The sequence below is a fragment of the Eriocheir sinensis genome, chromosome 37 (genome assembly GCF_024679095.1).
Source record: "Eriocheir sinensis breed Jianghai 21 chromosome 37, ASM2467909v1, whole genome shotgun sequence".
NCBI lineage: Eukaryota > Metazoa > Arthropoda > Malacostraca > Decapoda > Varunidae > Eriocheir > Eriocheir sinensis.
In genome coordinates, this window is record NC_066545.1 from 1,567,677 (window position 1) to 1,580,817 (window position 13,141).

The following is a 13,141-nucleotide window of genomic DNA, read 5'->3' on the forward strand; positions in this document are numbered from 1 at the left end:
TGAAGGAAAAAGGAAAAGACGAAAAGGAAAAATCTCAAAATTATAATACTGAAGAAAAGGATAGGAATGTAAGAAACCAGGGATAAAAGGAGAGAATGAAGAAGAAAAAAAAACTTAGGATATCAATATACAAAATTCGTTAATGCAAAGAACAAAGAGAAAAGAAAATGAATGCAACAAGGAAAAAAAATAACAAAAGAAAAAAACAAACAAATTATGACAACAAAAGGAAGAAAGAAATGAAGGAAGGAAATAAAGAAAGAAAGAATGGAAAACGGAGTGAACGAAAGTCACTGAAAGAAAAAAAAGACGGAGAAAGACGGAAGGAATGAAGAAAAAAAATCGAAGGAGGAAGAGAGGAAACGGAGGAGGAATATGAAAGTGTGTGTGTGTGTGTGTGTGTGTGTGTGTGTGTGTGTGTGTGTGTGTGTGTGTGTGTTAAAGGAAGCAAGGAAGGATAGAATGGAGAGAGAAAAAAAAAGGAAATTCGAAGGAAGGAGGAAAGGAAAAAGAAGGAAATTGATGTAGGAGTGTTAGAGGGAGCAAGGAAGGATAGAATGAAGGAAAAAAAAGAAATGAAGAAAAGGGGGAAGGAAAATAAGGAAAATGAGGGAAAGTGTGCATGTAGGAGAGGGTTTGAGGGAGCAAGGAAGGATAGAATGAAGGAAAAAAAAAAACGAAAAAAGAAGGGAAGGAAAATGAGGGAAGGTGTGCATGTAGGAGTGTTAGATGGAGCAAGGAAGCACAGAATGAAGGAAAAAGAAAAGAAACGAAGAAAGAAGGGAAGGAAAATAAGGAAAATGAGGGAAGGGGTGCATGTAGGAGTGTTAGATGGAGCAAGGAAGCACAGAATGAAGGAAAAAGAAAAGAAACGAAGAAAGAAGGGAAGGAAAATAAGGAAAATGAGGGAAGGTGTGCATGTAGGAGTGTTAGATGGAGCAAGGAAGCACAGAATGAAGGAAAAAGAAAAGAAACAAGGGAAGGAAAATAAGGAAAATGAGGGAAGGTGTGTATGTATGAGTGTCTGAGGGAGCAAGGATGGATAGAATGAAGGAAAAAGAAAAGAAACGAAGGAAAGTAAGAAGGAAAATGAGGGAAAATGAGATGTGTATGTAGGAGTGTTAGAGGGAGCAAAGAAGCATAGAATGAAGGAAAAAATAAAAGAAACGAAGGAGAGTGAGAAGGAAAATGAGGTGTGTATGTAGGAGTGTGTCTAGACCATTAAGTTAAGTACGTCCTTGTTTATGGCGTGTGTAACAGCCAAACGAGGAGGGAAGGAAGGAGGGAAGGAGGGAAGGAAAAGGGAGGAAGGAAAGGAGGGGGGAAGGAAGGAAACTGTCCTGCTCTTGATCAATAACTTAGCGGGGTTGGCGTGAACCTCCCCCCCCCTTCCCTCCCTCCCTCCTTTCCCTCCATCCGTCCTTTGCTCCTTTCATCTCTCCATCTCTCAATATCTCTCCTCCACCGTCTCTCCCTTGATCCACTCCGTAACTCCCTCTTCTTGTCTTGTCTACTTGCTATATATTGTCACCCGTCATGCTCTCTCTCTCTCTCTCTCTCTCTCTCTCTTCACCTCATCATTTTCCTCCTCCTTCCTTCATTCCTCCTTCTCCTCCCTCTTCCTCGTCCTTCATGTCACCGTCTTCGCTTTTATTATGATGTTTTCTTCTCTCTCTCTCTCTCTCTCTCTGTTTGCTTGCTTTCTTGCTGGCCCAGTGAGCAAATACGACTTCCAACCCTCTCCCTCACCTCTTTCTTCCCCTCTCTCCTTCCCTCCCTCTCCTTCCCTCCTTCAACTGGAGCATGAAGAAGGGCTAAAAAAAATGTGTGAACGTGAGAGGTGTGTGTGTGTGTGTGTGTGTGTGTGTGTGTGTGTGTGTTATATGGCGTACTGAGATGAGAAGAAGCGGGAGAAAAAGGCGAGTAAATGAATGGAGGATAAAAAAAAAAGAGGTGTAGGAGCGAGAGGAAGGATTCGAACATGATGCAACGATTATCCTACTCTTGCAGAACTATCCTTACCGACCTTCTCTATCCATGAATGTCTGCAACCTATTCTCAAAGCTATCGCAATCCTCACAGTAAGTTTCATTCATCTAATACCATGTTAGTGAATGAATTTGTATTGTCAGTGCTGTGCTTCGTCAGAACTGAAAAGACTCGTTGATCAGTCATATCCTGCGCCTTCACTATAAAAAGCTTAATGGCATGATTCCTGTTTTAATCTCTTCATCCTTCAGGAAATGTGAGGAAAAGTTCGATAGATAGGTATGTAGGCAGGTACGTGTAGATAGATAGATAAATAAATAAATAGATAGAAGAGAGAGAGAGAGAGAGAGAGAGAGAGAGAGAGAGAGAGAGAGAGAGAGAGAGAGAGAGAGAGAGAGAGAGAGAGAGAGAGAGAGAGAGAGAGAGAGAGAGAGAGAGAGAGAGAGAGAGAGAGAGAGATCAAAGTAGAAATGAGAGGTCGAGAGATAATGAAAGAGGGAAGGAAAAAATAGAGAAAATGACAATGAGAGAGAGAGAGAGAGAGAGAGAGAGAGAGAGAGAGAGAGAGAGAGAGAGAGAGAGAGAGAGACTTAGTGAGGAAGTGTGCAAATGTGTTATTGCAAACTTGTACGAGGCAAAGTTGATCCATAAATTAGAGAGAGAGAGAGAGAGAGAGAGAGAGAGAGAGAGAGAGAGAGAGAGAGAGAGAGAGAGAGAGAGAGAGAGAGCAATTTTCTCTTCCTATGGAAAATAACTACGTACACACTTGTTATATTCAAATGTGTACATGACAACAGCTGTGTGTTTATTTGTTTGGTGTGTGTGTGTGTGTGTGTGTGTGTGTGTGTGTGTGTGTGCGCGAAGGTCATCATCATACAGGACTACACACACACACACACACACACACACACACAGAGACGTACTCACACGCACGTGCATGACAATAAGATTAATCATAACCCTCCTTTCTCTCCCTTCCTCTCTCTCTCTCTCTCTCCTTCCTCCCACTCCTCCCTCCTACTTTCTCTCTTTCTCTCCTCCCTAATTAGCAAAGTGATGGGAAGCTGATGATGGCGATGATAACGAAGATTAAAATTATAATTGGGAAAGCCATGTAGAGGGAGAGGAGAAGGACGGGGATGGGGAGGGGAGGGAGGGGAAGGGAGGAAGGGGGAAGGAAAAATGAATGCGGAAGAAGAAATGGAAGGTGGATAAGGAGGAGGAAAGGAAGGGAAAGGAAAGAAAAGGAAAGGAATGGAGAGGAAAAAAATGGAAAAGATGCAGAATAGATGAAAACGGGAGATAAAGAAGGAAAAAAGTAGAAAAGTTAAGAAGAGGAAATGAAAAGGAAAAGAGGAATGAAAGGAGGGAAAACGAAAGGGAGAGGGAGAAGGAGCAGAAGGCGGGGGGGGGGGGGGGGGAAGGAGGAAGTGGGGAAAGGAATTATTGGGTGGTGAGGGGGACGAGAGAGAGAAATAAATAAATGAGGGGAGAGGGAGGGAAAAGAGGGAGAGTGAGAAATTAAGTTAAATGATAATGTAAGTCTATATACTCTCCCTCCATTCTGTCCTCCTCCTTTCCCTCCCTCTCTCCTCCCTTCTGCTCTCTCTTTCCCTCCCCCCCAACCACCGCTCCTGCTCCCGTTCTCTCCTGACGTCCCTTGCTTTCCCGTCCCTCTCCTCCTTATAACCTACATCCACCTACTTCCATACATTTCTTTCCCATTCATTCCATCACTTACCCCTTTTATCCTGCCTCGTGATACCCCTCTTCTCTCTCTTTTTCCTCTCATTTATTCTCCCCTTTCCTTCCTATTTTTCATCGATTTGTTATAGCCACACTTTTCTCCTCTTCACCCCCTCTCGTGATACCCTTCTTCTTCACTTTCCTCTCATCTATTCTCCAGTTTCTTCCCTATTTCCCATGGTTTTAATATATCCTTGCTTCTTTTCCCTCACTCTCTCTTTCCTCTTCTCTTTCCCTTTCCCCCTTCCCTCCCTCCGCTCCTGGTGGCAAGGAAAGAAACTTATGGTAATTATCGATTTTAGGCTTTCCAGTGGCAGAGAGGAGGGAAAGAGGGAGGAAAGGAGGGAGGGAAATGGAGGGAAGTGAAGGGAGATGAGGGGGAGAGCGAGGAGGCAGTGGGAAGGAAAAGAGGAATTAAGAGACGACGATTGGTGGGTGAAGGGAGAGAGAGCCACGGAAGAAGGGAGGGACGAGGGAAGGAAGGAGGGGCGGAGGAAGGGAGGGGAGGTGTCTCACTATGGAGGGATGTGTAGTCAGCGAAAATTATTTATGATCCCATGTGTGTGCGTGTGTGTGTGTGTGAGACCACTCACAGCATGGGTTCACGAAGGGTAGGTCTTGTCTTAATTAATTATTAACCTCTTTGCCCTGCTTAACCTGTTGTCCTTCTACACTAAATAATAATCTAGACGGTTGACAGAGATGAAAACTATGACATAGTACGAGTATAGTTCGCAAGGAAACACATATATACATGCTATATAGAGGATGTAACTGTCAAATCACGCGAAAAAGAATTGCTTTGTGCCAAATATAGAGACTGGGTAACGAGTGTTTTTTTTCCATAAACCAATAAAAACCTAGTAGCTAGGGCACAGAAAAATTAAATAAATTAATAACTTCGTAATGAAGTGTTTTACCACGTGCTACTGCCACTCAGCGAGCCCTGATGCCGATTTTTTTACACACACACACACACATATATATATATATATATATATATATATATATATATATATATATATATATATATATATATATATATATATATATATATATATATATATATGCCTCGGCCCAAGGGAATCTTAAGATGGCGGCTGCGGGCTTCATGATTCTAACCAGGCTAATGCAGAGAAAGCCAATCCAGTATAATATAGAGATCAGTGCTTGTAGCCCGTAGCGCCGCGCGGAAACTCATTGCAGCACGTTGCATTGCATATGTTGCATACCACTGTATTATTTTTTCATCGGATTCATTCATTTAACAAAAGAAAGATAAAAAATCACAGAATTTTATAAGCCAAAAATAACAAAAGTGATTTTTTTCAGGCCGACCATTTACAGAGAGAGAGAGAGAGAGAGAGAGAGAGAGAGAGAGAGAGAGAGAGAGAGAGAGAGAGAGAGAGAGATAAGAAAGCCAAAAGTATGTATATGGGCCGGAGAGAGGAGAGAAGGAAGGAAGGAAAGGAAAACTGGATCGAGTGAAGGAGGTCGAAGAAAGGATCGAGGGAATGAGGAAGAAAGGGAAGGAAGGAGAGAGAGAGAGAGAGAGAGAGAGAGAGAGAGAGAGAGAGAGAGAGAGAGAGAGAGAGAGAGAGAGATTTTACATAGATTTACATAGAAAATCAGACCACACAGACCCCATGGTCCAGACTTGGTGGTCTGTCCTTAAACCTAAGTGATTTTACATTAATCAGAAGACTCCAAAACGTTGCATTTCTACTCTAGTTGATATTAAGTTGAAGGAAGTGACGGTCGAGCTTATTTTTGAAGGAGTCAATCGTGTTACACTGGACCACTGATGATGGGAGCTTATTCCATTCTCGCACTACAACGTTGGTGAAGAAAAATTTGGTGCAGTCTGAATTTACTTGTCTACATCTGAGTTTTACGCCATTGTTCCTCGTGCGCAAAGTGTCATCGATCATAAACAATGTTGATCTGTCTACATTCGTGAAACCATTAAGTATTTTAAAACATTCGATCAGTTTTCCTCGGAGGCGACGTTTCTCAAGAGAGAACATGTTAAGGGTAGAAAGCCTTTCTTCGTAGGATTTGTTGCGCAAGGAAGGGATCATTTTCGTTGCCCGACACTGAACACCTTCTAATTTAGCAATATCCTTTGCATGGTGGGGAGACTAAAAATGTACCGCATATTCCAAGTGGGGTCTGACTAAACTGTTGTAGAGCGGGAGTATTACATCTTTATTCTTGAATAAAAAGTTTCTTTTAATGAAGCCCAACATTCTGTTCGTTTTATTTGCTGCATCGATGCATTGCTGTGAGAATTTGAGGTTTGACGCGATTTTGACCCCCAAGTCCTTGACGCATTGAACGCTTTTGAGTTTAACGCCGCGCATTTCGTAATCAAACTTTTTATTCCTCGTTCCAACTTGAAGGACCTGGCACTTGTCTACGTTAAAGGGCATCTCCCATCTATCCGACCAAGCTGAAATTTTGTGCAAATCCTCTTGGAGGCTTTGCCCGTCTTCGTCAGTGAGAACCGAGTTACCAATCTTTGTGTCGTCTGCAAATTTACTAATGCGGTTATTGAGTCCAACATCCACGTCGTTGATGTAAATAATGAAGAGCACTGGGCCAAGAAGCGAGCCCTGAGGGACGCCACTAGTGACAGGCGCCCACTCTGAGTTAAATCCGTCAATCACTACTCTTTGTTGTCTGTTGCTCAACCAATTCGCGATCCATTGGTTTACCTGACCGTCAATACCTATTTGTTTTAATTTGTAAAGTAATTTATGATGCGGGACTTTATCAAACGCTTTCTGGAAATCAAGATAGACTACGTCCAGTGATTTGGTTACGTCATAAACAGTGAAGAGGTCGTTATAAAAGGTTAATAGATTTGATAGGCAGGATCTTTTGTTTCGGAAGCCATGTTGTGAGTCCCCAATTAATGAGTGGCTTTCAAGGTAACTCACAATTTTGTCTCTAATTATGCCTCAAGTAGCTTACCTACAACCGAAGTTAGACTAATGGGCCTGTAATTACCTGGTACTTTTTGTCTCCTTTCTTAAAATCGGTGTCACGTTAGCCTTTTTCCAATCTGAAGGACAATGCCTTGTCGCAAGGACATATTGAATACGGTTGTGAGGGAGGAGAGTATTTCGCTCTTTGTTTCTTTCAGCTGAGGTTGATATACTTTATCAGGTCCAGGACTTTTATTTGTTTTAAGTGATTTGAGGGCTTTAAGGACTTCATCGGGTTTTATTTCAAAGTTAGACAATGCATGCTCGGGATTTACATTAGTACTGGTGTTGGTGGTGGTGGTGGGAGGACTGTTATTATTAAACACCGAGGAAAAGTAATTATTTAATAGGTTTGCAACGTGTTGGCTGTCAGTCACTAGTGCACCGTCGCTGTTTATTAAAGGTCCAATTCCACTTCTGATCGCCTTTCTGTTGTTTATGTAACTGAAGAAGGATTTCGGATTATTTTTACAGTTGGCTGCAATATTTTCTTCATATCTACGCTTTGCCTGATGCACTAATCTTTTTACTCGTCGCCTTGCATCATTGTAAAGTCTAATGTTTTCGGGCGTGCTTTGGTCTTTCTTTAACCTGTAAGACAATTTTCTCTCCTTGACTGAGTGTTTAATGTCGCTATTAAACCAAGGTGGACTTTTATTAGTGTTAATTCGCTTCTCGCACAAGGGGACAAATGTGTCCTGCTGAGTGAGTAAGTGATTTTTAAAGTTTAGCCAGGCGTCCTCTGCATTGCCGTCATCTGATAGTTGCATATCTATTAGTTTTCGTCGGATTTCTACGAAGTTGGCTCGTTTGAAATTGGGCACCTTAACTTTATTTTCAGTCACCGATGTTTGAGCTCTAATGTCAACGCGCACTAGTTTATGATCGCAGGAACCGAGGTGTTCTCCTACCGTGACATTACTGACTAGGTTATCTTGGGTCGCTATAACAAGGTCAAGTATGTTATTTTGTCGAGTTGGTTCAGAAACCATTTGGCTTAGATAATTTTCCTCTAGAAATTCGATCATTCTATGGAGAGAGAGAGAGAGAGAGAGAGAGAGAGAGAGAGAGAGAGAGAGAGAGAGAGAGAGAGAGAGAGAGCAACAGTAAAGAAGTTATGAATGATTAAAGAAAAAAGAAGGAAAGAAAAGAGGAAAATAACAGACCCAGACAGTGAAGAGGTACATCAGGGAGTGCCGTTGTTGAGAGAAATACCTTTCGCGGAAATAACTCGCTCCGATGCCGGAAAACATATTAATTTGCCTTATTTTCTTCTACTTTGTCCACCTGTCATCTTTATAATGGTTGATATTACTTGCAAGACACCAACCCACCACACCAACTTATCAATGAGTGAACATCAACGTGGGGTAATTCTTTCCAAAATCTGCCCTATCCGTTTGTTATAAAGCGTTCTCTGGATTAAAAGTGTTGCTCTGATGTTTGTGTCATGTACTGGAGCCAAAACAGGACAAGTAAACGATAGGGGTGAGTGAAATATAGAAAAAGTAAGCAAGTTGAACCTCTCTCTGCGAGTTATTTTACGGCTGCGAGTTGATTCCTACCACCGTTGCCAGATTGTCTTACTCAGAGCATAGTATTTACCGGTTTCTGACCCTTAACTATTGCCAAGGAACATCAGGAATTAACTATTTTAACGATAATTATAAGTGGATTTCCCTATTGTGGTCCACGAGACAGTTTTGGGTCGGAAGTCGGTAAATATAAGAGGCTGAGTAAGACAATCTGGCAACGTTGATATTAGTTCCTACAACACCGTTACAAAGGCTAAACTCACGACCGTCAAGCGTCAACTCAACTTACTCAACTCAACTTTGGCTGTGCCCGTTGGACGAGTGTTCGTGTTTGGTGTAACAGGAGGGACTTGGCGTGACGGGGGGCATTGGTGTAACAGGAGGGACTTGGTGTGACGGGGGCATTGGTATAACAGGAGGGACTTGGCGTGACGGGGGGCATTGGTGTAACAGGAGGGACCTGGCGTGACGGGGGGCATTGGTGTAACAGGAGGGACTTGGCGTGACGGGGGGCATTGGTGTAACAGGAGGGACTTGGCGTGACGGGGGGCATTGGTGTAACAGGAGGGACATGGCGTGACAGGGCATTGGTGTAACAGGAGGGACTTGGCGTGACGGGGGGCATTGGTATAACAGGAGGGACTTGGCGTGACGGGGGGCATTGGTATAACAGGAGGGACTTGGCGTGACGCGGGCATTGGTAACAGGAGGGACTTGGCGTGACGGGGGCATTGGTGTAACAGGAGGGACTTGGGCGTGGGGCATTGGTGTAACAGGAGGGACTTGGCGTGACGCGGGGCATTGGTGTAACAGGAGGGACTTGGCGTGACGCGGGGCACTGGTGTAACAGGAGGGACTTGGCGTGACGGGGGCATTGGTGTAACAGGAGGGACTTGGCGTGACGGGGGGCATTGGTATAACAGGAGGGACTTGGCGTGACGCGGGGCATTGGTGTAACAGGAGGGACTTGGCGTGACGGGGGCATTGGTATAACAGGAGGGACTTGGCGTGACCGGGGCATTGGTATAACAGGAGGGACTTGGCGTGACGCGGGGCATTGGTGTAACAGGAGGGACTTGGCGTGACGGGGGGCATTGGTGTAACAGGAGGGACTTGGCGTGATGCGGGGCACTGGTGTAACAGGAGGGACTTGGTGTGACGGGGGCATTGGTGTAACAGGAGGGACTTGGCGTGACGGGGGCATTGGTATAACAGGAGGGACTTGGCGTGACGGGGGCATTGGTATAACAGGAGGGACTTGGCGTGACGGGGGCATTGGTATAACAGGAGGGACTTGGCGTGACGCGGGGCATTGGTGTAACAGGAGGGACTTGGCGTGACGCGGGGCACTGCTAAATGACGTAAGTGTTGTTGGTGGCCGAGTCCCTACATAAAGCCGTGACATAGGCGGCACTGTTGCAAATTTGTGCCATAGAGCAACATAGTTCTTGTTCTTATTGTTGTTCTTGTTTGTCTTCGATCATTTTGTTCTTGTTCCGCTTTGTATCGCTTCTTAGGTCCTCCTTGGTACTTCCTCACACTTAAGATACTTCAGTACGCACTCTTAGTTACTTCCCTACACACTCATATACTTCACTTTTCCCTGAGCTCTTTGTCTGTACACTTTGCTTTTCTATTTTCTTTTCCTGTTTTCTTCACTTCACCTTACCTTGGACGTACTTAACGATGGGGCTGTGGTGTTGTGCTTCACACCTCATATACTGAAAGCTACAACATACCAAGACCCCAAAGGAAACAATATCACAAGAAAATCACAAGTGAAGGACCTTAGTATAATAATATCTGAAGATGCCACATTTGACAACCACATAAAAGACTATCTCAAAATGCAGACAACTCATGGGATACATATTCAGAACCTTTAAAACGAGAGATCCACAAACTATAACAACACTGGAAAGCTCTAATTCTCCCCCACATTGACTACTGCTCTCAACTCTGGGCACCCCACAAACAAACCCATATAATGCAACTAGAAGGACTCCAAAGAACTTTCACCTCCCGCATCAAAAACTATCATGAGCACACAGAGGAATCAGAAAATCATGACTATTAGCAGACTAACTGAATTTAATTTATACTCAGTATAGAGGAGGATAGAAAGATACCAAGTAATAGACACATGGAAACTACTTGAAGTACAAATTACTTCACCCAAAACAGAGACAATAACCCCCAGTAACACCAATGATGCAAGAACTGGAAGAAAATGTGTCCAGTACCACCTTCCATCTAAATGCCAAGCTAAAGTAAAGACACTCCAATACAACAGCATCTCAAAAAAGGGGGCCAGACTCTTCAACCACCTCCCCAAAGAGCTGAGAAATATACAGGGGTGGAAACAGAGGTTTTCAAGAGGGAACTGGACAAATTTTTGGCATCAATCCTGGATCAACCAGGTGTCCCGGGATTTACTCCATCGCTTCCCAGCTGGAATACATGCAGCAGTGTATGGGGTGGCGGCAACGCCGTGGCCCTGCCCCAATGTACATCGAGGGTGTAACGCTCTCTTGAGGCAGAAGCGCTTCAAGGTAAATTCAAGGTGATATTATAGCATCATTTTATTGCCTAGCCGTCTGCTGCAGCACCAGGCTGGAGAAGGGATGTACGAAATATAAAGTTCCTGGAGACAGACTAACCAATCTGGCTTACAAAATCGGTTATTAGAAGATTGGAAACTGTCTCTCGGTGGGTACGTATGTGTGTGTGTGTATGTGGGTTAACCTGGTAGCAGTGCCAGGCCAAATTTGTGGCTTTACCATGTAGCAGCGACGGGCCATATTTGTGCCATGATATAAACCCCCCAAAATTGATGATACATAATCTGATCACAAATGCTTTGATATATATTATGAAATGGTTTGTGTTAGGGGTGATTTTTTCTAATTTTTCTTGCTTGGAGGGACCATTAAGAAACATGATCCCTGCTGCTACCGGGTTAAGCACTCTCACATATACTTTAGGAAAATCAGTGTGAGATAAATCGACAAGGCTTGAAACAAATGTTCACCTTATGTTCATCGGAGGTCCAGACTATATACTACTCTTATTGCCAATTTTTATTTTCTGTGTTTGTTTTCCATTAGAAAGTTCTTAGTTCATTTGAGTGTTTCAAGTCATTTGTTGTGCAAGTGAATAATAATCATAATATGACCATGACAACATATAAGGTTGGTACTATTTATGTGCTGATAACATGATTGCTACTTCACAAACTGCTCTTCTGTTGTCATTTAGTTTCGTTGTAGTACAGTCATATGGTACTTCAGTTTACAAGATTAATTCGTTCTGGAGCTTTGCTTGTAAACCAAAAGACTTGGTAAAATTCAAATGTTTGCCCATAGGGTAAAACTAGGGAACAACTACTTCTTCCCCTCCACCACCCCAGCCCCCCCTACCCCCCAACACAAGCCTGGGGACCTGTGGGGAACCGGGGTTGTTGGGGGGAAGGCAAAATCACTGAAAAATGGGCTCCCAAAATGTCCCTAGAAAAATCCCTAAATTAGGGAAAATTCCCTGTTCTCGAAAGTAAAGAAAATCCCTAACGTATACTCTCACATGCGTGGGCTAATCGCTAACCATGCGTACCATTGCTAACCAAGCGTACTATCGCTAACCAAGCGTACCATCGCTAACCAAGCGTACCATCGCTAACCACCCCAAAACAGCCCTGAGCCATGACTCAAGGTCATCCGGGGCTCGGGCTGAACAGGCCTGGGCTATACCCGGCCCTCAGCGCGGCAGCCGTTGGGCTGCATGTTCTAAAAAAAAAATATAAGCACGCATGGTGGACCTGGTCTCACATGCGTGGGCTAATCGTTGACCAAGCGTACTGTGGCTAACCAAGCGTACCGTCGCTAACCAAGCGTACCGTCGCTAACCAAGCGTACTGTCGCTAACCAAGCGTACTGTCGCTAACCAAGCGTACCGTCGTTAACCAAGCGTACCATCGCTAACCCCCCACATGTATGATGCACTTGAAATCGGTTCTTTAGGGTGGGTGAGCATATTTAAACTACTCTAACCGAACTTTACATAACCTAACCTCGGCCCCCCTGGACCCCCCTCTTAAAGTACCCCAACCAAACTTTGCGACCTGGTAGCTAACTGGGGGGCTTTGCCCCCTCGACCCCACTCACATGTATGATTCGCTCGATTAATCCCTGTAGGGAACCATGGTTTTGGTGGTGGAAGGCCAAATCACTGAAAAATGGGCTTGCAAAATGTCCCTACAAAAATCCCCAAAATCGGGAAAAATCCCTAGTCTCTAAAGAAAGGAAATTCCCTTACGTATACTCTTGTAATCTATTCCAATACAACGTAGCAGCAGCTGCAGCGGGTCTGTTGACGAGTGTCGGGTGTGTAATTGGATGGTCAGCGTAGTTGAACCCCCACCCCACCACCCCCGGCGCCCCAATCCGTAGTCGAGCAACTCTTGGGAAATGTCATATTTCATAATTACATATGGTACAATACTGACGGTTAACCCATCCACTTCTTGTAAGCTGATGCTAGATCATTTTTACCGAGTAGTTTAGGGTACAAAATAAAACAGATTTGTGACAGCTGTCATCCAGCACTGATGCTCCTGCTATTAACTGACCCGGGAGTGACCTACTGACTGCTACGTATCACCCTGGCTTCCATTTTACTCAAACTATAAGTATCGCACGTTGAACAATATCCGTATGTTTTCTGACACATGTTTGTCACAGCTTCATGCGACCGCGAATCACAAAGCACACGTGACACGCCCGTGTCACTGTTGGACTCGGTATTGGGATAGTAATCGGTCCTTTTGTCAACCTACATGCATACCAATAAAGAGGTTAAATACTCAGTTAACACTTACTGAGAGGT

At 44.0% G+C, this 13,141-nt stretch overlaps 1 protein-coding gene across 4 annotated transcripts in view; it reads left to right on the forward strand.

The window, feature by feature from the left end:
* Window positions 1-8,422: 8,422 nt before the first annotated feature.
* LOC127008051 (uncharacterized) overlaps window positions 8,423-13,141 on the forward strand; it is a 112,978-nt gene continuing 108,259 nt past the window's right edge. For 3 of the 4 annotated variants that reach the window (XM_050879573.1, XM_050879576.1, XM_050879577.1), the window contains exon 1: window positions 8,423-8,583. The gene's annotated coding sequence lies outside the window, so the exon portion shown is untranslated. Of the gene's footprint in view, window positions 8,584-9,520; window positions 9,622-13,141 lie in introns of those variants that run through there. The other variant, XM_050879574.1, reaches the window with a different exon arrangement.